The sequence below is a fragment of the Vombatus ursinus genome, unplaced genomic scaffold, assembly GCF_900497805.2.
Source record: "Vombatus ursinus unplaced genomic scaffold, bare-nosed wombat genome assembly UNPS02014812.1, whole genome shotgun sequence".
NCBI lineage: Eukaryota > Metazoa > Chordata > Mammalia > Diprotodontia > Vombatidae > Vombatus > Vombatus ursinus.
This window is the reverse complement of record NW_020954590.1, coordinates 87,901,680-87,928,708: the sequence shown is the minus strand read 5'-3', so window position 1 is coordinate 87,928,708 and position 27,029 is coordinate 87,901,680. Positions and strand designations below refer to the sequence as shown.

General features: G+C 38.4%; 1 pseudogene; it reads right to left on the bottom strand.

Annotated features, from left to right (window-relative positions):
* Positions 1–3,367: 3,367 nt before the first annotated feature.
* LOC114054015 lies at positions 3,368–14,034 on the bottom strand (annotated as a pseudogene).
* Positions 14,035–27,029: the final 12,995 nt, after the last annotated feature.

Sequence of the window (27,029 nt, the reverse complement as noted above, 5' to 3'; positions counted from 1 at the left end):
ATCACAGTTAGTCATTATACAATGTGGCTGTTACTGTGTACAATGTTCTCCTGGTTCTGCTCACTTCACTCAGAATCAATTCATATAAGTCTTTCCAGGTTTTTCAGAAGTCCCCCTGCTAATCATTTCTTATAGCACAATAGTATTCCATTACATTCACATACCGCAACTTGTTCAACCAATCCCCAATTGATGGGCATCTCCTTAATTTCCAATTCTTTGCCACCACAAAAAGAGCTACTACAAATATTTTTATATATGTGGGTCCTTTTCCCATTTGTATGATCTCTTTGGGATATAGACCTAGAAGTGGTATTGCTGGGTCAAAGGGTATGCACGTTTTTGTTTTTGTTTTTTTATTGTAGCATTTTCTTTTTTTTATTAATTTATTTTGATTTATCAATAATCACTTCCATATGCTTTTGAGTTTAAAATTTTTCTCCCCCTTCCTCCCCAACACCCTCCCCAAGATGGTGCACAATCTGATATAGGCTATACATTTACACTCATATTAAACATATTTTCACATTAGTGTTGTCGTAAGTAAAAATTAAAATCAATAGGAGGAACCATCAGAACAAGGAAACAAAACTCAACAGAAGAAAAAAAAATAGCAATTCAACTTCCACAGTTCTTTCTTTGGATGTGGACAGCATTTTCCATCACAAGGCCTCTGGAGATGTCTTAGATCCTTGTATTGCTGAGAGGGGTTAAGTTTATCAATATTAGTCATCATACAATGTGGCTGTTATTGTGTACAACGTTCTCTTGGTTCTGCTCATTTCACTCAGCATCAGACCATACAAGTCTTTCCAGGTTTTTCTGAAGTCAGCCTGTTCATCATTTCTTATAGCACAATAGTATTCTATCACATTCATATACCACAACTTGCTCAGCCATTCCCCAATTGATGGGCATACTCTCAATTTCCAATTCTTTGCCACCACAAAAAGAGCTGCTACAAATATTTTTGTACATGTGGGTCCTTTTCCCATTTGTATGATCTCTTTGGAATATAGCCCTAGAAGTGCTATTGCTGGGTCAAAGGATATGTACATTTTTATAGTCCTTTGGTCATAGTTCCAAATTGCTCTCCAAAATGGTTGGATCATTTCACAACTCCACCAATAATGCATTAGTGTTCCAATTTTCCAACATCTTCTCCAACATTTATCATTTTCCTGTTTTGTCATGTTGGCCAGTCTGATAGGTGTGATGTGGTACCTCAGAGTTGTTTTGATTTTATGCATGTTTTTTATAGCCCTTTGTGCATAGTTCCAAATTTGGATCAGTTCACCAACCATGCATTAGTGTTCCAATTTTTTCCACATCTTCTCCAGCATTTATAATTTTCCTGTTTTGTCACATTAGTCAATCTGATAGGTGTGATATGGTACCTCAGGGTTGTTTTAATTTGCATTTCTCTACTCAATAATGATTTAGAGCATTTTTTTCATATGACTATAGATAGCTTTAATTTCTTCCTCTGAAAACTGCCTGTTCATAACCTTTGACCATTTATCATTTGAGGAATGTCTTGTATTCTTATAAATTTGACTCAGTTCTCTATATATTTTAGAAATGAAGCCTTTATCAAAGACACTGGTTATGAAAAATTCTTTCCCAGTTTTCTGCTTCTCTCCTAATCTTGGTTGCATTTGCTTTGTTTGTACAAAAACTTTTCAAAAGTAATCAAAATTATCCATTTTGCATTTCATAATGTTCTCTATTTCTTGTTTGGTCATAAATTCTTCCATTCTCCATAAATCTGACAGGTAAACTATTCCTTACTCTCCCAGTTTGCTTATAGTATCAGCCTTTATATCTAAATCATGAACCCATTTTGACTTTATTTTGGTACATGGTATAAGATGTTGGTCTATGCCTAGTTTCTGCCATACTATTTTCCAGTTTTCCCAGCAATTAGAGAATCTTCACCCCAGCATTTGTTATGCAAGGGTTTATCTAACACTAGGCTACTCTGTTTGGTTACTTCTGGTCTTGCTTACCTGGTATGTTTCACTGATCAACTTTTCTATCTTTTAATCAACACCATATAGCTTTGATGATTACTAATCCATAATATAATTTGAAATCTGGTTCTCCTTTGTTCTTTTTTGTTCCTACTTTTTTATTATTAACCTAGAGGTTCTTAGTTTTTGTTTCTTCAGATAAATTTTGTTATTATTTTATCTAGTTATATAAAGTAACCGCTCAGTAGTTTGGTTGATACAGCATTAAATATTTCAATTGATTTATAAATATTAGCATGGCCCAGACATGAATAATGAATATCTCTCCAATTCTTTGTCATCTTTTACTTTGTTAAAAGCTTTTTTGTTATTGTAGTCAAATTAGTCTTGGTTCTGTCTTGGTAGACAGATATTGAACCTCAGATATTTTGCACATTTTTTTAGTTATTTTGAATGGAATTTCTTTTTCTAGCTCTTTCTTCTGGGTTTTGTTAGAAGTATAAAAAAAAGATTGATTTTATTGTGTGGGTTTATTTTTCATTCTGCTCCATTACTTGTTACTAAGTATTTTGATTACTTTTTTCATTGAATCTCTAAGATTCTCTAAGTGAACTATCATATTATTATGAATAGAGATATTTTCCCTCCTGTTTAACTATGGTTATTCCCCTAATTCTTTATTCTTGCCTTATTGCTAAAGTTAGCATTTTAAGAGCTATATCAAAAATAGTAGTGATAGTGACCATCTTTGCTTTACCACTGATCTTACTCAAGGTTCATTTCTATTACAAATATTGCTAGCTCTTTATGCTACTCTTTATCATATAAAGAAAAGGCCCACTTATTACTATCATGTTTAGTGTTTTAATATAAATGAGTGCTACATTTTTCAGTCTTCTATATCTATTGATACAATCATGTAATTTTTATTGCTTCTGTTATCAAGACCTATTACGTCTACAATTTTTTAAACCTTGAACCATTCTTTGTATAAATCCAACCTGTTGCAGTGAATAATCTTTTTAATATATCAGAATAGTAAAATACATTACTGTTAGAACAAATAATCCTTAGGTACTGGGCAATAGATTTCTTGGCTGGCTGAACTACATAGAATCGATGTTACTAGTGAGAGAGATCTTTAACAAGGACTAACAAGTACTGAGAATTTAGAAAACATTTCCAACTCTTTTTTTTTTTGGTGGTTACATTAATTTACTGAAACCATATATTTGCTTTCCTCCGAATGGTTCCCTTGTTCCAGGAAAGCTTTGTAATCAGCACTAACAGGAATCATTGCATTTTCCCTTTTAATGATTTAAGTAAACCTTTCTTTCATTAAGATGTCTTCTTTAGTAAGAGAATTTAAATGTGTTTCTTCTTTGTGAATTTCATCAGTTGTGTATGTGCCTATTTTTCTTGTTGTACTGATGATAAATGATAAAGATGATTATTGCAAATACGATACCTGCAATAAGAACTATCACGATAATGATGCCGACACTTAGTCCCTGTGGTTCTTTATTAGGAGGAAGCGGAGGCCCTGGTTGACTTGAGACAGGTGGTTCTTTACTGGGAGGTTCTGCATGACACACTGGAAGTGCAGGGCTCCAATTATTATCAGCTTCACAGGTAATTCTGCTGTTACTTTTAAAGATATAACCATCTTTACATTCGAAATCAATTGTGTCCTTCTAAGTATGAAAGGATCCAAATCCTGTTATCTGGATTGCATCGTCAACTTTTGGAGTTTTACATCTGACTTCTTTACATTTAGGAGGCGACTTATTCCATTCTCCATCTTTATCACAAAAAAATGGTGCCATCTCCAATAAGTGAAAGTCGATCTCGACTTCTTGAATTGCAGCCGTAAGTCACTACTTCACCATAAGTAAAGAAATCCTTGTCAACCCCATTGTGCTTCCCATCTTGGATAGTTGCAGGTGGTGCACAATTATTAACTGGATTATTGTTACAACCTTCTGAGAGAAATGATTAGTAATAACCAGTTACAGGGGAGATCCAGGCTTTTTTCCAGTCGTTTGAAGCTGAGTCTTTGAAGGTCATTGCTGACTTCTGCCAAAAATTTACCCCACCTAGACCATCTTATCTAGGTGAATTCTGGAGCGCAGTGTTCTACACTTCCAGCTCTTTAGAAACGTACAAATCCATCCAGAGAGCGTCTATAGCTTGAAACTAGCATTTTATTTTATTTTTTTATTTTTAGGCTATTGAGATTAAGTGACTTGCCCAGGGTCACACAGCTATTAAGTGTCAAATATTTGGTCCGAGGCCAGATCTGAACTCGGGTCCTTCTGACTCCAGGGCCAGTGCTCTATCCACTTGCCACCTAGCTGCCCCATGAAACTAGCATTTTTAACAGTCGGATTAAAGCTATGAAGAACACAAGAATCCTGAAAATAGGAGGAAATTAGGTTGTTGTCCTAGGTCCAGCTTAGCCAAAAAAATGAAGAAAAAATAGATAGTGGGGACTGATCCTGCTGACCTGCTTCTCGACAAAAGAGGAAAGAATTTTTGTTACAAATTTAGCCCGCAGGGAACTAAGCGAATACCTTTACCTCTTGGGGCAGAGAGAGGAATTTCCTTTCTTTTATTTTTTTAATTTTTTTTTTATTTTTAGGCAATTGGGGTTAAGTGACTTGCCCAGGGTCACACATCTAGTAAGTGCCAAATGTTTGGTCTGAGACCAGATTTGAACTCAGGTCCTCCTGACTTCAGGGCCAGTGCTCTATCCATTACACCACCTAGCTGTCCCTATAAACTTATTTTTTTTTAAAGGCAATTGGGGGTAAGTGACTTGCCCAAGGTCACCCAGCTAGCCAGTGTCTGAGGCCATATTTGAACTCAGGTCCTCCTGACTCCAGGACTGGTGCCCTATCCACTGTGTCACCTAGCTGCCCCAGGCATTTCCTTTCTTGCACCTCCATCATTCCAGGCACCAAGGAACTGAACTGTCACTCAGAAGAAAACATCCTATCCATCAGTCAGAAAATCAGTTCAAAAAAGTTGTAGGGGCATAGGTGAGGGGAGCAGAGACATACACTCTAAAAAGACATGACTCCTGAGAAAGTCACATTAAGATTGTAGTTTTGAGGAGCGTGATTTTGTTGTTCTTCAGTCATTTTGACTCAGATCCCACTCTTTGTGACCCACTTTGGGGTTTTCTTGGCAAAGATCCTAGCATGATCTGCCATTTCCTACTCTAGCTTATTTTACAGATGAGGAAACTGAGGCCAAAGGATCAAGTGACTTGCCCAAGATCACACATCAAGGAAGTATCTGAGGCCAGATTTGAATTCAGAAAGATGTCTTCTTGACTCTAGGCTTGATGCTCTATCCACTGCACCGCCTAGCTGCCCCCTACCTATAGCACAAAGAAAGCACTTTGAATGGGTGAATGAATGTAAGCAACAGTATTATTGGAGATTCCTACACGCCAAGTAAATAAAGAAGTCATCAGGGATCACTCAGGGATTTTGTGTTTCTGGGGGGAGATAACAGATAAAGAGAATGGTGGCCATTGGGGTATTTGAGCTTCAGAAATCACAGAGATGGTGAATAGAGGCATGGAGGAGGAATGACAGTATTGATTTGATGACTATTCCTGAGCTGAGATGCACAGCATGGTTAAGGCTGTGAGATACGTGATTTGGTTAAAATACGTCAGCTATTGTCTTATTATATCTGACTGGGAATATCAGTGAAAGCTTCATGGAGAAATTAGCATTTGCATTGAATATTGAAGGATGAATTAGGATAGGCAGAGAAGAAGCAATGTTTTCCAGGCTTAGGAAACAAAAAAAGAAAAGGCACAGAGCTGTAAAAAGGAGATTTGAAGGGAGATGGCAAGTAGTCCAGATTTATTGGAGTACAGTATGCCTGCAGGGGACTAAAGTGAGAGAAGCTTGGTAAAGTAAGGTGGTCCCCCATTGTGGAAGGCCTTGAATGTCAACCTAAGGATTTTGGAAATCTGGGGAAGGAGCTAATAACAAGTCAATGAAGGGTTTTGAGCAGAGGAATGAGATAATCAGTTTTATGAATAAAGGAGATTAACCTGGCAGTAATATGAAATGTGAATGGAGTGGGGAGGTAAGAATGGGGAACCAGTTTGAATGCTATTGCAATATTCCAGGCAGGAGATAATGCTGGCCCCGGTTGAGCTGGAAAAAGAGACATACACCCCTGAGAGTGTGAAAACACACATTGCTCCTTTTTCTAATCAAAAGGAGATATTTTCTACTTTCTTCACCTGCTATTAACTTCTTTAGTTAGCACTAGGTCTAATTTAGGATTGCGGATTATGAATTTGAAGGGTCCTTGAAGGTCTATCTCGTTCCGTCCCAACATTTTCTGGATAAGAACTCTGTGGACTCAGAGAGGTTAAGGGACTAACTGAAGGTCACACAGGTAGTTAAGAGGCAGATTTGCATACAATATTTGTTTGTTTTTGTAAAGCCTATTGATTCTAATGACTGACTTGAGATAGTGTCTTCAGATAGCTTGCTCTAGAAATGATCTTCTTGAAAGGACCTTGCAAAGGACGAACTATTTTGAACAAAGTTAAACACACTTTTCAAACAGACATTTACATTTACTTTATTATAACCGTAAGTGAGCACCCCCAAAGGGCTTTGCTCATGGATTTGGAATGTGATTGGAATTTCAGTCAGTGACCTTGTATGCCCTTGAATACCAAGCTCAGTACCAACATGTGAGTTTTCCACCACAAGAAAAAAAACCAAACAATTGAAGTATGCCTGAGTGAATTTCAAGTGTGTGAGAGTGATTGTCTGGTGTGATTCAGGATAAAGGGGCCCTCCAGGCTCTCTGCCAAGCTGAAAAGGAGAGCAAAGGCCCTAGGAATGATAGCAATTTTAAAACTCTATGGTGATGCCAGGTTTTGTGCAGTCAATTCTACAAATTATTGGTGCATATTTCTTTCTTTCTTTTTACATCACTATTTCTTTTCTCTTTTTTTAAATTAACAAGTATTTATTTCTTCTCTTTTCCACCTTTCTCCCACAGGAGGAGGGAGGGAAAAAATACAGAACTCTAGTAAGAAATAAGCGTAGCCAAGCAAAACAAATTCCCACATTGGCCATGTCCAAAAATGTTTCTCTCATTCTGTCTATTGGTCCATCACTTTTCTGTCGCGAGATGGACAGCATTCTTCATCATGGGATTCTGGAATCATGTTTGATTACTTTGTTGATCAGTTTTTAAATCTTTCAGAATTGTTCGTTTTAAAAATAGAGATGTTATAATATAAATTATTCTCCTGGTTCTGCTCACCTCACTTAGCTCATATAAATTCGTATGAGTTCCCAAGTTTTTCTGAAGCTCTCGTTATTCATAGACCATATTTTCTTTTTATTCAATCTTTAGACTTTGTTTTTAATATTTCTCGTTTTCTCACGAAGTCATTGACTTCAGTTTGGTCCAGCCTGATTTTTAAGGAGTCCGTTACTTGGGTAAGATTTTGTACATCTTGTTCTAATTCTTTATCCTCCCTAGCTCTCATTTCTTTTTCAAATTCTTTCCTTTAGCACTCTCATTTCATCTTTATTATTTTTTTTTTTGAGGCAGTGGGGGTTGAGTGACTTGCCCAGGGTCACACACAGCTAGTTAAGTGTCTGAGGCCAGATTTGAAGTCAGATCCTCCTGACTCCAGGGCCAGTGCTCTATCTCCTGCACCACCTAGCTGCCCCCATTTTTAACTCTTAAAGAAATACAATTCTTTTTTAATTTCTTCTAGGAATTCTAATTGAACTTCTGGCCAAGGTGAAATTTTCTTTGAGGCTTTACTTATAAGTATTTTGGAATTTTTCTCCTCTCCTGGTTTTGTGTCTTGGCCATCCCTGGCATCATAATACCTCCTTTTTTGTTTGTTTGTTTGTTTCTTTGTTTACTTACTCATTCTTCTTTCTTTAGTCCTCAAATTGGGTCTTTGAGTTATGCACAAGTTCTGGGAACTTCTAGTGGGACTGTTGAGGCCTTAAATTGTCCTGACTTATCTTATCTGGGGTCCTGCTGCTGTGTTCTTTTGGTATTGAGTGGTATGTTCCTTAAGGATCATGGGGGGGGTGGTATAGTCAGACCAATAACTCTAAATTGTTAGTAGATCTTATGTAGTTTGATCAAGGGAAGCTAGGTAGAGTCAGGAAGACATGAGTTCAAATCCATCCTCAGACACTTACTAGCTGTGTGACCCTAGGCAAGTCACTTCACCATGTTTGCCTCAGTTTCCTCATCTATAAAATCAGCTGGATAAGGAAATGGCAAATCACTCCAGTATCTTGGCCAAGAAAACCCTAAATGGCATCATGAAGAGTCAAATGTGACTAAACAACACCTATATCACCTTCTATCCAAAGATAAATATAAACACCTCAAGGATAGAGACTGCTTTGTTTATATTTATCACCAGTGATTTGTACCAACTAGGCACTTAATGTTTGTTATTAAATTCTTAGCTGTGACATGAGAATCCCTCAAAATGTATTCTATTTTGGTTCTTTCATCTTGCATTTTTTCCCTTCTACACACTTTTCAGGATCCCAGAGCCATAACTACACATTTTTTCACAAAATATGGTTGGGGTTAATGGCACAAAATACCCACTTAAATGTTGAATAGAGGAGGAGTGAGGTTGACTGCTATGGGTGAAGACCCCAGGATATCTCAAAATCACCTCTAGGAAGTTTGCAACCTGAGGGAGAGCAGGATCATTGCTTGGGGGAAGATATGTGTGTATCAACTGGTAGCTTCCTGTTTTGGCAAATTATTCTTATGAATTAGGTTCTGAGCTCAGTTATTTCTATGCAGTTAACGGACCAGGAGTGGGTTTCAGCATCCTGTGCATTTTGGACCACCTTGATCAAAGCCGAATCCACCCTACCTTAGTTAAAGCTTTCCTTGATTCCTTTGCCTCCTTCTTTTAAAAAAATATTTAATTTTTAATTTATGGAATAAAACAAGCATTCTTATAACAGTATAATAGAAAAGATGATTGCACGTGGAATTGCACATGAACAACTTGCTACTCCTTTTAAATATATAACAAAGTTATCATGTAAATTTCTTTTTTTCCCTTTTTTCTTCCCTCCCCTCCCCTCCCCTGCCCTAGAGATAGCTACCATTAGACTCTTCTTAACTGCTCATCTGGACTACTGACTATCAGATTTAACTTGTCCTTGGGCAGCTGGGTCTTCCTTGTACTTGGCTCCCTGTCTAGTCTCTGACCAATCTTGTCTTAACCTGCAATTAACTATACACCCTTTGCTTTCTGCGTGTCTGTCTACCTGGTTTCTGACTCACCGTTTTTTCCCAGACCTTCGGTTTGTGCTCCCATGTTCCTGTCTACCTACCTGGCCCATTACCTAGTTTAGATACAGCCTCGGCACATTCTGAGTCCTCCAAGTCCCAGATTCCTCTCTTGTCTCAGGACAGACACGTGATTATGTACATGTGAAAACAGTTCTTTGGTTTGTGGTTCTTCCTAGAACCTGTCTTTTGTGGTTTTGCCTTTTAATCTTATGAATTCCTTTGCTCAAAAGGAGCCGCCTGGTCTTTATTACTCCTCCCCTAGCTGGCCCGCCTCCTGTTACTCTTTCCTAATATTCAGCACACTTTGATTCATTGATGCTCAGCTATGATTACTGTGCCCTTAAAAGCCTTTCTTCTGCCTGTTTCATCTGCAGTTGGTCCCTTCAGTTTTATTCTCCTGAGTGGCTAAGAAACCAGTTCTTGACTGTGCGCCATATAGCATGTCCAATTCAGAAGAGCATCCATTCAGTGATGGTACCCTGGCTGTGTGCCAGGACCTCATTGCCTGTTAATGCAAAGTATGACTCAGGGATGACACAGATAGACTGCTCAAGGAAGTAGATACAAAGTCAGTGGCAGATCTAAGTCTCAGGTTCATGAAGAAAACTGACTTTGGCTATGTCTTTATAATCTTTTATCTTAACCTGGAGTGAGATGACTTGTTTGTGTCATTCTCTGTCTGCCACTCTTCCCAAAGACATGCCAAAGTTTTCATTTACTATTTCACTTGTTTGTCTATAAGATGAATGAATGTATGAAAAAGCATTTAGTCAGGGCTTACTATGTGCTATGTGAGGCAGCCAGGTGGTTCAGTGGTTAGAGAGCTGAGCCTGAAGTCAGGAAGATTTGAGTTCAGATTCAGCCTCATTTCTAGCTGTGTAACCCTGGGAAAGTCACTTAACCTCTGCCTGCCTGAAGGAAATGGCAAACCACTCTCTTTGCCAAGAAAACCTCATGGACAACATTGGTGTGATATGGTCCACAGGGTCACAAAGAGTTGGACACAACGGAACAATGGAACAACAACAACAACAAAATGTGCCGTGCGCTAAATACTGAGAATCATTATGATCCTTTTTGTTAGTTGTCAGCCCCAGTAAAGACCTAGGTTAATTTTGGTTGCCACATGTATTCACAGGACAGAACTTTAGCGATATATCAAATTTAATGGTAGGAAAAGTATCAGTTCTTTCTCTCTTAACATCTCAACAGCCACTGAAGCATGACTGTCTTCAGACACAGAGTCTTGTCATCTATACATATAAATAATTCAAATATCAGGGAGTTAGGTCGGTCGACCCAGTTTGCTATCTATAAGAGGCCACAATCTGTGGATATTGCCTGGAGACCTTTGCTCTAGGAGAGGTTGTGAGTGTGGATGAAGGGTGTAGTTTCCTAGTTGGTCCTTGGAGTAAGTTCTCTATATTTCTCAGATTGCTGCTACCTTTCTCCCCCAGCTCTGCCCCTTTTGCGGGCAGCAGTACTTGCCTCATTAGTCCAGGTGGTGTGGGTCAGTATGGATTTATCTAATTAGAGTCTCACCTCAAATGTCAATCAACTAGGAAACTACACCCTTCATCCTGTTCTGCTATATTTCAGTGAACTCTAATCACAAGGAACATAGTACAAAAGCATGTCTTAGGTGTAAATTGTCTTTACTGATGATAAATAAAGGGAATATTCAAAAGAACTAGCACATGGGCTCCACACTCACAACCTCTCCTAGAGCTAGACCAATCTATATGTAATTCCCAAACTCAGGAGTTCCCAAATGCAATACAAATCAGCCATGCCCAAAAGGAGCTGCAAGAGTCCCAAAAGTTGAATTTAGCAAATGTCCCCAAAGCTTTCCCATTCATGACCCAACTCTCACATCAGATTTCTCACTCAGCCTCCCCAAGTGCCCCACTCAAGTCAATTTAGGAGCTCAGGAGCCAGGGCAACTCAATGGGTCTCTGGCTCCTTCTCCAAGGTAACTGCCAAAATTTGAATTCAGACTTGATTTCTCCAGTAGCTGATTTTCTTCCATGACCACTCCACTCTGGCCACACCTCTGACCCTTCCTACCTTGACTCTGCCCCACCACTACCACCACCACCAGCTTGGATACTCAGCTTTATCTTTGCAGTCTTATCACTGGAAAGTGAGGACTGGGTCAGAACAGGCTCTCTCCTGACCCTGATGGAGGGTATGCCTTCTCTTTCTTCTCTGTCCCTGAAAAAGCCTTCACACCAGCAGTACCTTATGTTCTTTCCCAAACTTTTGCTTCATCTCCTCTAGTAACCTCTATGAGTTTATTGATTGCTGCCAATTCTAGCACCTCTTTCAGTAATTTGTTTTCAAAATTTCATTATCCATCAGAATGAATATTAGCTAGAAAGCCATACACTAAAAAATTCTTCTCACATTAAACCTTGACTGCCACAGAAACCCTATGGTTGCTGGTGGGAAACCCTGGGAGTGTGGGTGAAAGAGTCTATTTCCACCAATCTCAGAACTTTAGTGGCCATCTGGTCCAACTTGTAATGAGATAATCTCCTTCATAGCATACCTAACAAGGGAACACCTAGCATACCTGGTATACCTACGATGAAAGGGAACCAGCTACCTCCAGAGGCAGCTTATTCTCCTTTGGGATAGTTCTAATTGTGAGAAATTTGTTTGTAATATCAAGTCTAAATTCTACTTTGGGAGTACCCTCGGTATTAAGAATTTTTCCTAATTGTCAAACCTAATAGATTCTCCTTTTTCAACATCAACCCATTCTTTATGGTTCCAAACAGAATGAGTCTTATTACTCTTCCATGTTACAGACCCTCAAAACCCTGAAGGCAAATAACATGTCAACAAAAAGCATTTTTAATTGCCCACTATGTACAAGGCAATATAAACCATCGATAGCTGGAAATATAAATACCAGATAAAATACGGTCTCCATCCTGAACGATATTTTCTATAGTGGATTCACAACATTTATACAGAGCAATAAGTTCGATATAGTTTGAGGAGCAACAGAACACTGCAAACTAAGGGGATTAAGAAAGGCTTCCTGTAGAAAGTGAGCTTGGCATGAAGCTAAATAATCTACGAGGCAGAGGTCAGAAGGTAGTGCATTCCAGAAATATGGGACAGAGGTGTTGAGGAGAAGATGAAATGTTAGCTTTGGGGAACGTCAAGTAGATTAATTTGCTGCAATTTGTAGGCAATGAAGGGGAGTAATGAAAAATATCTAGCAAAGTAGGTTGGAGCCAGATTGCTAAGGATAGTTAATGCCAAAATGAAAAGTTTATATTGTATCATGTAGGCAATAGGCATCCAGTAATAATTCTTGAGTATGAAAGGGACACAATCAGACTTACTTTAAGAAAATTATTTTGGCAACTCTGTGAAAAACAGTTTGAAAAGAGGAGAGACTGGAAGCAGGGAAACCATTAGGATGCTATTGTAATAGTTCAGGTGAGAGGTGATAAGGGCCCAAATTAGTGTTAACTGTATGATAAGAGAAAAGGGGATATGTGAAAGAGATGATGTAAAGTTAGATGTGACAAGACTTGGAATTATGGAGGAGAGGAAAAGTGAAGAGTTGAGGATGTCAGTCATTGCCCAATAGATTAATGGTCAAAGGATACTCAAAAGAAGAAATATAAACTATCAACAGCCATATTGGGGGAAAAAAAACCACCTCTTTATCACTAAAGTAAGAGTAACACCGGTTTGAACAACTGAACAACACCCATCAGATCTGTTAGTGGAATTGTAAATTGGTCCAACCATTATGGAAAACAATGTGGAATTATACAGTCATTAAACTGTGTAAATACCCTTTATCTCAATAATACTACTACTAGGCATATGCCCCGAGGAAGTCAAAAGCAAAGGGAAAGGACAAAATATTTAGAGTAGCACTTTTTGCTGTAACATAGAACTAGAAACAAAGTATCCATCAGTTGGGAAAGTGATGAACAAATTAGGATATGCAATTGTAATAGGATATTACTGTATCATAAGAACTGAAGAATATGATGGATTTAGAGAAACTTGACAAGTTTTATTTGAACAGATGCAGAGTGAAATGAACAGAACCAATTTATGCAGTAATATAAATAAAATTGACTTTGAAAGACTAAAGGACTCTAAACAATGTGATGATAAATCATGGCTTCAGAAGCCTAATGAAGCATATTTTCCACCTTTTGGCAGAGAAGTGATAAACTGGAAGTACAGAATGAAATACACATTTTCATATATGGCCAATGTGTATACTTATTTTAATTGACTATACTTTTTTTATTAAAAGAAAGGATGTCTGTTTAGATGGGGCAATTGAATTAGTGAGTAGGCTCTAGCCTACCTTCTTAGGGGGAAAAAGAGTAAAAGAAAGAAAAGAGAGTTGATCAAACATCTTTTAAAAAATGCAAAAAAGAGAAGTTACTTCAGAAAGGGACACAAAGAAGTAAGACAGTTGTGCTATCATTTTAAATTTAATATAAAGTTTTAACTGTATATGAAACTCGCCATTTCATATGCAATCTTCTTCCTTGTTCTTTATATGTTGAAATATTTGGGGTGAATAGAGTTCTCAGGGAGTACTAACTCCTCTGATGTGAGGACTCGCCAAGCCCTTTTTAGGGCTGCTTCTCCACTTTTGGTGTCTACCTGGCACTCAACTCTCACCTGTGGCTCCAAAAAGCTGTAGTGTGCTCAGTGGCCACATCCTGGTTAAAAACCATGCAGATGAGCTAAATCAGATTAAGGGTAACCAAAAGGGCTCAAACCTATTGGTGAGTTAGGGGGATATCTACCCCAAGTATTCCCCAGCAGAATGAACGTTTGAGAACAGTTTGTTTCAGTGACCACGAAGGCAGCTAAAACAGGCACAGTGGAGTGCTTAGTGCTTGATCAGACATTGAAGATGCCAAGGTCATCCACTGTATCCCAGGACATCACCTGTTGTCTTGACTTTTGTCCTGCCACTGGATTTCCAAGAGTGAGGTGATGATTTTGTGCAATTCTATCTCACTTTAATCCAATTCATGCACAAGTCAAGACATCACCCTGTGATATCATTGGTTCTCTTTGAAAATGAAGGATGAGCAGTAGAGCCAAGATGGCAGAGTAAAGTCAGGGACTCCCCTAAGCTCTCCCCCAAACCCCTCCAAATATCTTTTAAAAATTACTCTAAACAAATTGTAAAACAACAGAACCCACAAAAAGACAGAGTGAAACAAATGTCCAACCCAAGACAACTTGGAAGGTCAGCAGTAGAGTTATGTTGCACCAGGGTGATACAGGAATGTGGTCCAGACCAGGCCACACCGGCACAGGCCCGGCCCAGCAAATCCAGAGCAGTCTTCAGGGCAACCGAATCACTGGCAGCAGTGGCGGTTTCCAGACCTCTCAGCCCACAGACACTAAAGACAACTTAGAAGTCCAGCAGGAAAGGTCTGCCACATCTGGGTGAGAGTGGAACAGTCTAGTGCAGGCTACAGCAGCATAGCCCCAGCCCCAGCAAGCCAGGAGCAGGCCTTGAGAGTGACTGAATCACCAGTGGCAGTGGCTGCTTCCGGAGCTCTCAGCCCACGACTGCTCAGAAGGAGATTACAGGGATCTTTTTGCTAGCACTGGGGCAGGTCTCTGTTCCTTTGTCTGTACTCGGATCTAGGTCGCAGTCCCAGGGCATGGAGGAGCACTAATATACCAGAGCTTGTGGCAGCAGTGGACGGGGAACCCTCCTCACAGTTCCAGTGCTTGTGGCTGCTCACAGACCAGAGCAAAGGCCAGGCCAGGAGAATAGAAAACACTTCTCCTTAGATCATACCACCTTGGAAGAACTGAAAATATACAGGTCCCTAGAAGTATCTCTGAAAACTGCCCGAAACATCTGAATCTTGAGACAGTGGGCCCTCCACCTCGGAAGCAGAGCCCCGCTTTAACAGAGTTAAAAGTCAAGTAGTAGACTGGGAAAATGAGCAAACAACAGAAAGAAAAAAAAAACTCTGACCATAGAAAGTTACTATGGTAACAAGGGAGAAGAAAATACACACTCAGAAGAAGACAACAAAGTCAAAGCTCCTACATCCAAAGCCTCCAAGAAAAATATGAATTGGTCTCAGACCACAGAAGAGCTCAAGAAGGATTTCAAAAATCAAGTAAGATGTAGAGGAAAAATTGTGAAGAAAAATGAGAGTGATGCAAGAAAATCATGAAAAACAAGTCAACAGCTTGGTAAAGGAGATACAAAAAAATACTGAAGAAAATAATACCTTAAAAACAGACTAGGCCAAATGTTAAAAGAGGTTCAAAAAGCCAATGAGGAGAAGAATGCCTTAAAAAGCAGAATTGGCCAAATAGAAAAGGAGGTCCAAAAGCTCACTGAAGAAAATAACTCCTTAAAAATTAGAATGGAGCCAATGGAAGCTAATGACTTTATGAGAAATCAAGAAACAATAAAACAAAACCAAAAGAATGGAAAAAAATACAATGTGAAATATCTCATTGGAAAAAAAAAATAAACTGACCTGGAAAATAGATCCAGGAGAGAGAATTTAAAAATTACTGGACTACCTGAAAGCCATGATCAAAAAAAGAGCCTAGACATCATCTTTCTAGAAACTATCAAGAAAAATTGCCCTGATATTCTAGACAGAACCAGAGGGCAAAATGGAAATTGAAAGAATCCACCAATCACCTCCTGAAAGAGATCCCAAAATGAAAACTCCCAGAAATATTATAGCCAAATTCCAGAGTTCCCAAGTCAAGGAGAAAGCATTGCAAGCAGTCAGAAAGAAATAATACAAATATCCTGGAGCCGGTCAGGATAACACAAGATTTAGCAGCTTCCACTTAAAGTATCAGAGGGCTTGGAATATGATTTTCCAGAGGGCAAAGGAACTAGGATGACAACCAAGAATCACCCACCCAACAAAACTGAGTATAACCCTTCAGGTGGAAAAATGGGTATTCAATGAGAGAAAAAAACTTCCAAGCATTCTTGATGAAAAGACCAGAGCTGAATAGAAAATTTGACTTTCAAATACAAGCATGAAAAGATAAATAGGAAAGGGAAATCATAAGGGACTTAATAGGGGCAGCTAGGTGGTACAGTGGATAGAACTCTGGCCTTGGAATCAGGAGGATTTGAGTTCAAATCTGGTCTCAGACACAGAGCGCTTACTAGTTACAAGACCCTGAGCAAGTCACTTAACCCTGACTGCCAAAGCAAAAAAAAAAAAAAAAAGGAACTTAATAAGGCTAAATTGTTTACATTCCTACATGGGAAGATGATATTTATAACTCATAAGACTTTTCTCATTATTAGGGTAGTTAGAAGGAGTATATGTAGACAGAGGGCACAGGTGTGATTTGAATATAAAGGGATTTTATCTAAAAATAAAATTACGGGGTGAGACAGGAATATACTGGGATAAAGAGAAAGAGGCAGAATGGGGTAAAGTATCTCGCATAAAGGAGGCAAGAAAAAGTTTTTACAGTGGAAGGGAAAAGGGGAGAAATGAAAGAAAGTGAGTGAATCTTACTCTCATCAGAATTGGCTCAAAGAGGGAATAGCATACACATCTAATTGGGTATAGAAATCTATATTATCCTACAAGAAAGTCAGAAGGGAAGGGAATAAAAGAAGGGGGGAGTGAGGGCAGACTAGTAGAGGGGATAGTCAGGAGCAAAACACTTTTGAGGAGGGATAGGGTGAAAAGAGAGAGAATAGAATAAATGAGGGGGCAGAATAGGATAGAGGGAAATACAGTTAGCAATAGTAACTGTGAAAAAAATGTTTGAGGCAAGTTTCTCTGATAAAGGCCTCATTTCTCAAACATATAGAGAACTGAGTCAAATTTATAAAAATAAGAGCCATTCCCCAATTGATAAGTGATCAAAAGATATGATCAGTTTTCAGGTGAACTAATCAAAACTATCTACAGCCATATGAAAAATAACTCACTATCGATTGGAGAAATGCAAATTAAAACAATTCTGAGGTATTACCTCATACCTATTAGATTGGCTAATAGGACAGAAAGGGTAAATAACAAATGTTGGGGGGGGATGTGGGAAAAAATGAGACATTAATTCACTGTCAGAGTTGTGAACTAATTCAACCTCTCTGTATAGCAATTTGGAACTATGCCCAAAGGGCTATAAACTATGCATACCCTTTGACCTAGCAATCCACTACTAGGTCTGTATCCCAAAAGAGATTAAAAAAAGACCTATATGTACAAAAATATTTATAGCAGCTTATTTCTGGGGCAACGAATTAGAAATTGAGGGGATGTCCATCAACTGGGGAATGGCTGAACAAGTTGTGGTATGTAATTGTGATGGAAGACTCTTGCACTATAAGAAATGATGAGCAGGATGCTCTCAGAAAAACCTGGAAAGACTCACATGAACTAATGCAAAGTGAAATGTACTGTATACAAAGTAACAGCAATATTGTAAGATGATCAGCTGTGAATGACTTAGCTATTCTCAGTAATACAAGGATCCAAGACAGCACTGAAGAATTTATGATGAAAAATGCTATCCAGCCTCAGAAAAAGAACTGATGTTATCTGAATACAGATAGACGCATACTTTTTTAAATTTTATTTTCTTTGAGTTTTTTTGTCTACATTTTCTTTTACAACGTGACTATTACGGATATATTTTATGAGACTACACATATATAACTATATCAAATTGCTTGCCCCCCTTGGTGGGGAAGGAGAGAATTTGGAACTCAAAGTTTTAAAAACAAATGTTAAAAATTGTTTTTATATTAACTGGGGAAAATAAAATACTAAATAAAAATTTAAAAAATAAAATGCAATCATAAACATTTAGGAAAAAAAGAAAATGAAGGATGAACAGCAACAGCAACAACGATATTCAAATATTTGTTTACTGATGTTTATTAGGTTTGTAATAAAAAGAAAAGAATTAACAATCGAAGTTATGCCCACTAGGTCTTTTCTTCTCCTAGCTAAACATTCCCAGTTTCTCCAGTCAGTTCTTCAAAGGTCATTCTACATTGTGGCTGTCCTCTGTACAATTCTGTTTGGAGAACTTGTAGGAGAATACCTTTTAAGACAAATAGAGACATGAACTTTAAGACTGTCTCACTCTCCACTATGCCAAGCTGCCTCTCTGCCTCACAAGTTTTTTATGAGAAAAGCATTTCCAGGACAAACAGATAAAATGAATTTTTCCATATTGAGAACATTCAAGGTCTATGATCTCTGCTAAAGCGATTGATGGATTCAAGATGAGGAAATAGGTCCATTGTTTACCCTTTGTTCACAATTCCAGTCTCTTGCTGAATATATTGAGGACTAATGGTCAAAGTATTGGGTTTTTAAATAATCTCAGTGATACATCACAAAGTGAATTAGTGAGAGGGAACTACCCAGGTTGGTGGAATACAAGCTTGGTTTATTGGTTAACAGAAAAGTGCTGTTAATTAAAACAGAACAGAGGAACGAAATAAGTGCTTTTTTTTTTGCTACAATTTGATGTTGTATAGCACTGAAAGTGATGAAATTTAAAACAAAAAATGAATTAAGGAGAGACTCTTCCTACTTACCCCTCTTGTCCCTTCCCAGCCTGACGATGTCAGAATCTCCTAACAAACATTTCTGTAGCACCTGAAGATTTGCAAAGTGCTTTAAATATGTTTGTGATCTCAATGGTAAAAAAAAATTCCAGAGCTCTCATGATGAAAAATGCTATCTACCTCCAGAGAGAGGACTGATAAACTCTTAAGTACAGACTGAAGCACATTTTTTCACTTTCTTTGTTTTTTTGCTTTTTTTTTTGCAACATGGCTAATATGGAAATACATTAAACATGACTTCGCATATATAATGGATATCATATCACTTGGTTTCTTAATGGGTGGGGAGAGGCTGGAAGGAGGGAGAGAATTTGGGACTGAATTTTTTTTTAAATTAATGTTAACAAAAATATGTATTTGTTATTTCATCTTGGTGTAAGGGTCTGTTTTACAAAATAGAAAACAGGCAGGGAGACGTTCAATAACTCATCACACAGGCAAGACTTGAACCCAAGTCTTGTGGTGCCAGATATAATGCTCTAGAGTAAACAGTCCCATTTGTTGCTGCCATATCAAGATGGCAATCAAAAGTGGCTCCTTTCCAAGTGCATCTGTAGGGGCTATGTTATCTTGCTGCCTCTTCCATTTTCATTTATTGCTTGATTTCACAGATAAGTTCTGAACATGCTTATTAACACAGTACTCTGATCCAAAACTGAAGGACTTTTCTTGGTCCTCAGCCTTCTGGACCTCCCTATAGCATTGGGCCTTTTCGACCACCTCCTTAACATTGTCTTCTCTCTGGCTCTTCCTGACACTCCTTCCTCTGGGTTTCATTCTTACTTGCCTGACCGTGCCTTAGTCTCCTTTGCTAGAACACCCTTGCCATCCAACCACCCAAACTGTGAACGTCCCCCCAAAATCTGTCCTGGACCCTCTTCCCTTCTCCCTCCACACTATTACTTGGTGACTTCATCAGGTCACATAGACTAAATTATCATCTCTGTGCTGATGATTCATAGATCTATTTATCCAGCCCAAGTGTCTCTTCTGAACTTTAGTCCCATATCACTAACTGCATTTTAGACATTTCAGACTGGATGTCCTATAAGTATGTCAAACTCAACATGTCCAAAATGGAATTCATTATCCTCTCCTTCAAATCCCATCCCTTTTCTATACTTCCTTTTTCTGTCAAGGGTACGCTGTCTTTCAAGTTACCCAGATTTGCAGCCTGAGTGTCATTCATTCTCAGCTCCTCACTCTCACTCACCTCATATATCCAAACAGTCGCCATATCTTGTTTCTTCCTCCCAAACATCTGTTGCATCTCTTTCCTTTTCTCCACTCAAACAGTCACAACCCTACTTCAGGCCCTGATCACCTTGGTGCTTTGGAGGTAATAGCCTCCTAATTGGTTCCCCCTGCCTCAAATCTCTTTCCATTCTAATCTATCCTCCACACAGCTGCCAAAGTCCTTTTCCTAAAACATAGGTATGATTTTGCCATTCTCCTACTCTTTAAACTCCAGTGGCTCCCCAGTACTCCCCAGCAGCTTGAATTACACTTAACTAGCTGTGTAACTTTGAGCAAGACACTTAACCTCTGTTGCCTCAGTTTCCACAATTGTAAAATGGAGATCATAATAGCACCTACCTCCAGGGTTGTTGTGAGGATCAAATGAGATAATATTTATAATGGGCTTAGCACAGTGTCTGGAACATAGCAGATAGCATATAAATGGCAGCTATTATCACTAGACAAAAACTGATATCCAATGCTAATATAAAAACTGTCTCTGAATTATCTTTAAGTCTCAAATTCCATAAACCTTAACAGTGGCAGATGGATCACTGTTTTATTTGAACTCAAAGTAAAGTTAATTTTTTTCCTCTAAAAATAATTGTAACACTTGTTCTTATTTTAGGCATTTTAAAAATAGGCATGTGCATTTCTACAGTCATTATATTTTCAATAATTGTCATTTGTCTTCTGTTTTATAATAGCATATTAAACTGCTTACGTTGGGTCTGGAATGGAGGATTCAGCTACCTCAGTATCAAGAATATACTTATAGAGCAGATGTTCACTATGGTCCTAAAGTTGTCAGAAACTGATACCATTAATCCTAATTACATGGTCTTCCCAGAAAGAGCCAGGTGAAGCTGTAAACCATTTCCTGTGTATAAGCAATCTTCTCAAGCACAATCCAACATAACTGAAAGTAGCACTTTTCAGAACTGTTGAGAGTACATGCCTTGTTATATAGTCTTTGGCCATACTCTGAAAATACATTTCTAAATACACATATACTCTTTTCTTTCCCTTACCCCAAATCTCCCAAATCTCATTTTATTCTTTGACTTAAATTTTCACATTGCGTTTGATGTGGCCCAAAACAATATGAGAAGTTTTGGGGCCACTAAAAATATGCTGGAACTGATTTGGGATTACACTTTTCATTTTTGTTTTATCTTTTTTTAAAAAAAAATGTTGTCTTAATTTATTTCCACCCACTGGGCACTCAGAGATAGAATGGTGGAGTAGTGGGAAAGGGAATCAGGAGAGAGCTGGTTTGGAGTCTTGTCCATGAGAATGACTAGCTCTATGATCCTTAACCTCCCTCTCTGAGCCTCCATTTCCCTGTCTGCAAAATGGGAATTGTAATATCTCTAATATCTCTAGTAGTAACCTCACAGAATTGCTGGAAAGATCAAATACGATCATGTATGTAAAACACTTTGTAAATCTTAAAGATTTACTTATATTCGGGACAGCTAGGTGGTGCAATGGCTAGAGCTTTGGCCTTGGAGTCAGGAGGACCTGAGTTCAAATACAGTCTCAGACACATAACACGTACTAACTGTGTGACGCTGGGCAAGTCACTTAACCCCAATTGCCTCACAAAAAAAAAGCAAAAAAAAAAAAAGATTTACTTATTCAATATCTATGCTATATAATTGAATATTAAAACCCTATAATGCTGTTTTGACAGCTAGGTGGTGCAGTGGAGAGAAAGCACCTGGCCTGGAGTCAGGAAGACTTGTGCCCTCCTCTGACACCTAACTAGCAGTGTAACCTTGAGCAAGATACTTAACCTCTGTTGCCTCAGTTTCCACAATTGTAAAATGGGGATAATAATAGCACCTACCTCCTACGGTTGTTATGAGGATTAAATGAGATACTATTTATAAAGGGCTTAGCACAGTGCCTGGAACATAATAGATGGCATATAAATGGCAGCTATTATTATTAGTGTATTAGAATAATAATAATGATATTCTTGTTCCAATAATAATAGTTTACATGTATATAGGTCTGCAAAATGCTCACAAATTTATCTTATTTTAGCCTTACAATAACCATGAGAGATAGATGTTATTATTATCCCCATTTTACACATGAGAAAACTGAGGCAAACAGGGGTTAAGTGACTTGCCTAGGGTCACAAAGCTATTAAGTATCTGAGGCCGGATTGGAACTCCTGACTCCAGGACCAATATTCTATCCACTGTGACACATAGCTACCTCTTAATAATAATAATAATAACAATAATAATAATAATATAAATAGCTAACATATAGCCCTTAGTATATGCAGGCACTTCCAGGTGCTTTACAATTATTGTTTCATTTCATCCTCACGACAACTCAGGGAGTTAAGTGCTATTATTATCCCCATTTTACAGATGAGGAAACTGAGGCATACACAGACCAAGTGACTTGCCCGAAGTCACACAGAGCTAGTTAAGTACCTGAGGCCAGATCTGAAGTCAAATCTTACTGACTCCAGACCAGGATTCTATCCACCGTGCCATATAAAAAAGCACTTGTTTACTTGAGGTTTGTCACAGGGGCAGAAAAAAAAATTCAACACATTCTATATCAAAAGCAGAAATAGCCTATCAACAGACAAGCATCCCACCATCTACCTATTTCCCAAGGAATGCCTTTTTGGGTCTCATCAATGACAGAGTACTGCTTTGGAAAGAGTTGTTCTTGGGACCACCTACAAAAGGGAAGTCATTAAGACCCTGCATATGATTAGAGTTTGGAGAAGCAATCTAGAAAACGTTTAGGAACAGAAAATGAATCTGAGCACCAAGAAATGTTCCTAATTGAAGAAAAAATACTGCCAGGGCTGGGCATGTCATTAGGTCACTTTTAACAAGCCACCCCAGTCATGAAAGTTAAAGTCAACTTAATTTAGTTTTCGGTTCATCTAGTTAGATTTCCTTGGTAAGGCCAGTGAACTTTCTAGTTCAGCCACCTTTTCTGCAGTGTGTTTCTTGCCTACAGATGTGGCCACAACTATAGTAATTCCTTGGAGAACAACCAGTTTGATTTTAGTAAGGATTACCAGCAAAGCAGATTATTTGTTAAGAAGCTATTGGGGCTTATCTTCTGAATTCAATCCATTACCTCCCCCCACCCCAAACTGCTAAAGGCAGCTTCTGCTTTTGCACTGAGAAGGAAGTTGAAGCTGCTACTTCAGCTACAGGATATCTTTGACCACATCTGACTTTGCAATAACGTAAAAACCTTGGTTGCCCTTGGTAAGTGCACTACACCAGCTGTTGCTACAAAGATTTTTCATTGCTTTGTCGTTACTGTTGCTTTTCAGTGACTGTCGTCAGGTCAGGATCACATGGGGTTCAGAAAAACTACTATAACCTTTTCCATTCAAATAATTAAATAATGGAAACATAACCCTCCTTTTGAAAGAATAGGAAAGAAGTTATTTTTTTTTCAATCCCAGCACCACAGGAAAGGTATTCAAGATGTGAGCTGAGCTTTGTTGCAAAAGGGTAAGCCAGTGATGAAGATCCAGAACAGAAGTGACATCAACAGAACATAAGCACGAGGAAAGGAACATAGAAAATTATAAAAGAAAGCCCAGTAGAAGGAACTTTGTGTACTCCAAATGAGGAGGAAGCAAATTAAGTAGCAAACTCTTTTCAGAATTCACTGTTCGCAGATTAATAGCAAATAACCCACAATAGATCTAGACAAACCAGGAGAGGTGAAAAGGCTGTCTGTTTGAATGGTTTCATTTAAGAATGCAACACAATCTTTGAGCAGCCTCAGGAAGATTTTAAAGTTGAAATAAAGCCAGCTGTCAACGGGAGCTGTAATGTAGTGTAATCTAATGATAGAAATTATGAAAATGAGGATGCTTGTGGGCTTTCAGTCAATTCATTGGACACCTTAGAACTGTGGAGCAGGAATAAGAATGAAATAGGGGGAAAAAGCTGTAAGTAACTGAATAAAACTTTTGTACATAAGATATAACACTTCAAAACTATGTTCCTGGTAAAACTTTTCTAAACTCCTAAAATCCAAAGAATTTCAGTGGATTCAGAATGGAAATCCTTAGCATCTTCATGTAAAGGAGATACCCTCAAAACTAAATAAAATAGGGATGGTTGATAGTCAAGAAATATTTGTTAAGCACCTACTATGTGCTGGGCATGGTATGCTAAGTACTAGAGATATAAATATGAAAGACATGCCTTGCCCTCAAAGAGCTTACAATCTAAGGGAGTGAAGACACACCAAATAAAACTGAAAAGGTAAGAAGGGAGAGGTACCTGGCACATGATGGAGAAGTCAAAAGAAGTCCACAATGAGTACAGCCAGAGGGGAAATGAGGAGACGTCAGAGATCCCATTTATTCCCACACCAGCGGAAAACGCATACAAAAAGGACAGCTGAGTAGAGAGCTAAAACTTTCTTGTTTGAGCAGGTGAAGTCTTCCTACCAGACATTTTCACCTTAGCTAAGGTTGAAACTCTGTCAGGCCAGGAAATAAAGTCCACGGAATTTAGAATTTCTCTTGCATGAAACATTTTCCTGCAGGTGACCCAAATGACCATGAAAAGAGTCATGGTGGACCAAAGATGGCTACAGGATTTTACCAAGCACTAGAAGTGGTTTAAATGTATCATCTAGGAAAAATGTGACAGAGACAGTGTGGTAAATATGCATTAAAGTGAAGGATAATAGATGGAGCACAAAATGCATGCACTGGTAACCACAAACCAGTGAAAGAGCGAGAGAAAAGCTTCCAGTAACTTGGGCAGATCTCCTGAGGATCTATGGAAAGAAATAGACAAGAGTAACAGAATTGAGAGATGTCATGAATGGGTGGCAATCTGCACCACTGGATCAGATAATCAAGAGTTCATGGGCTGATGTGTAAGTAAAATGTCCAAACTAGACTCCCAAAAAGAGATGAATGAATGAAAGAAGAAGCGTTTATTAGGCTGAGATACAAACACAAACAAGACAGTCTCTGCTTTCAAGGAACTCACATTCTAAGAGAGGGTGAGGCAACACATATAGGGTTTGGCTGATATGAGATAAGAAAATATACCTCCTTCCCTTTTTCTTTTTGTTTTCCTTTTGTTCTTAATATAAATTTACTTTTTTATTATGAACTTAAATATCAACAAACATGGGCATTTCAATATACAAAGATCACAAAGAGGAATGTATATGAAATTGTAAACTTTTATTGCAGACTGTTTTTTAAAGTGTACCACAGCAGCCTGCTAAAAAATGTTTAACAGCCAGCTCCCTGCCTTCCTCAAGTCCTAAGACATACTTTTAAGTTTAATGAGTATTATTAACTTTTTGTATTACTTTCTTAAATCTAAATGATTCAAGTTCTGATTTATAGTAGTTGTCCAATTCTGAGGTATGAATGCTAAAAATTTAACAATCAGCCTTCACAAAGTCTGTTCGGCTGACTCCACACCCCGAGTGTACATTAAGTTTAACATAATTGTAGGGTAGTCCCAAGGATCCCAACCTTAAGTCCACATTCTGATAAAGCAGTTTTAAAAGGCTCCAAGTTTATAGCCACCTAAGTGGCTCAGTGGTGAGAGTCCTGGGCCTGAAGTCAGGAAGACTCATCTTCCTGAATTCAAATTTAGCATCAGACACTTACTAGGTATAGGACCCTGGGCAAGTCACTTAACCCTGTTTGCCTCAGTTCCTCATCTGTAAAATAAATATATCTTTGCCAAGAAAACCCCAAATGGGATCATAAAGAGTCAGACACAACTGATCAACAACAACAAAGCTCATAGTGATTCTGACATTGGAAATGTAGTTATGAAACATGTACGACTCATGATAGTGCCTCTGATTAGAGTGAAAATGGGCTAGGGAGCTGGGATCCTGGCCCTGCACTAGGAAAAGTCACTCTCTCCTGCGTGGCTCTCTGAGCTGTTCCATGCCTTCATGCTGTCAGCAAAGTACCATGAGGAAATAAAAAGGACAAGTATTTATAAGAGATAAGATTCATTGTACACAGTAGCAGCCATACTCTGCAATGACTGACTTTGATAGACTTGGCTCTTCTCAGCAATGCAAGGATCTAAGATTCATGATGGAAAATGCTATCCACATCCAGAGAAAAAACTATGGAGTCTGAATGCAGATGGAAGCATAACTATTTGCTCTCCTTTTCTTTGGTTGTTTTGTTTTATTGCTTGATTCATGTGGTTCCTCCCATTAGTTCTAATTGTTCTTTACATCATGACTAATGGGAAAATATGCTTAAAATGAATGTATAAGTAGAGCCTATATCAGCTTGCACGCCATTGAGGAGTAGAGGGAGAGGGAGAAAATTTAAAACTCAAAATCTTATGGAAGTGAATGTCGAAAACTAAAAATAAATAAATTAATTATTTAACAAACAAACAAACGAACGAAGAAATAAGATGTGATCAGTCAAATGCTGTCTTTAACCCAGTCACACCTCTCTAAAGGAAGGCAGGGGATGGTGATAAGAGCTATCATTGCTTCCATTTCTGTTTTCTCCTCAGTGCTCCAGCTGCCTGAGTGAGACATCAAGGTTAAAACAAAAATCTCATGCTTTACTATTTGTCCATTTAACCATCATCTCTCCAAGTCTTCTTTGGAGGCTCAAAATTGAGTCAGCGAACTGCAAATGTCACTCACTACCACTGGCCACATGGTTAAAATGCTGCTGCATAAAGACATGGTACCTCGGTCCTGTGATTGGGTGTCCTCTCTTCTCCTTCTCAAGACAAGCTTCAAATGCCCACTATAGGGGGAAAATCCCTCCCTTCATTCCTGATCTTCCATTACCTTCTTCTCTTCTGAGCATGAGTAAAAATATAGCTCCC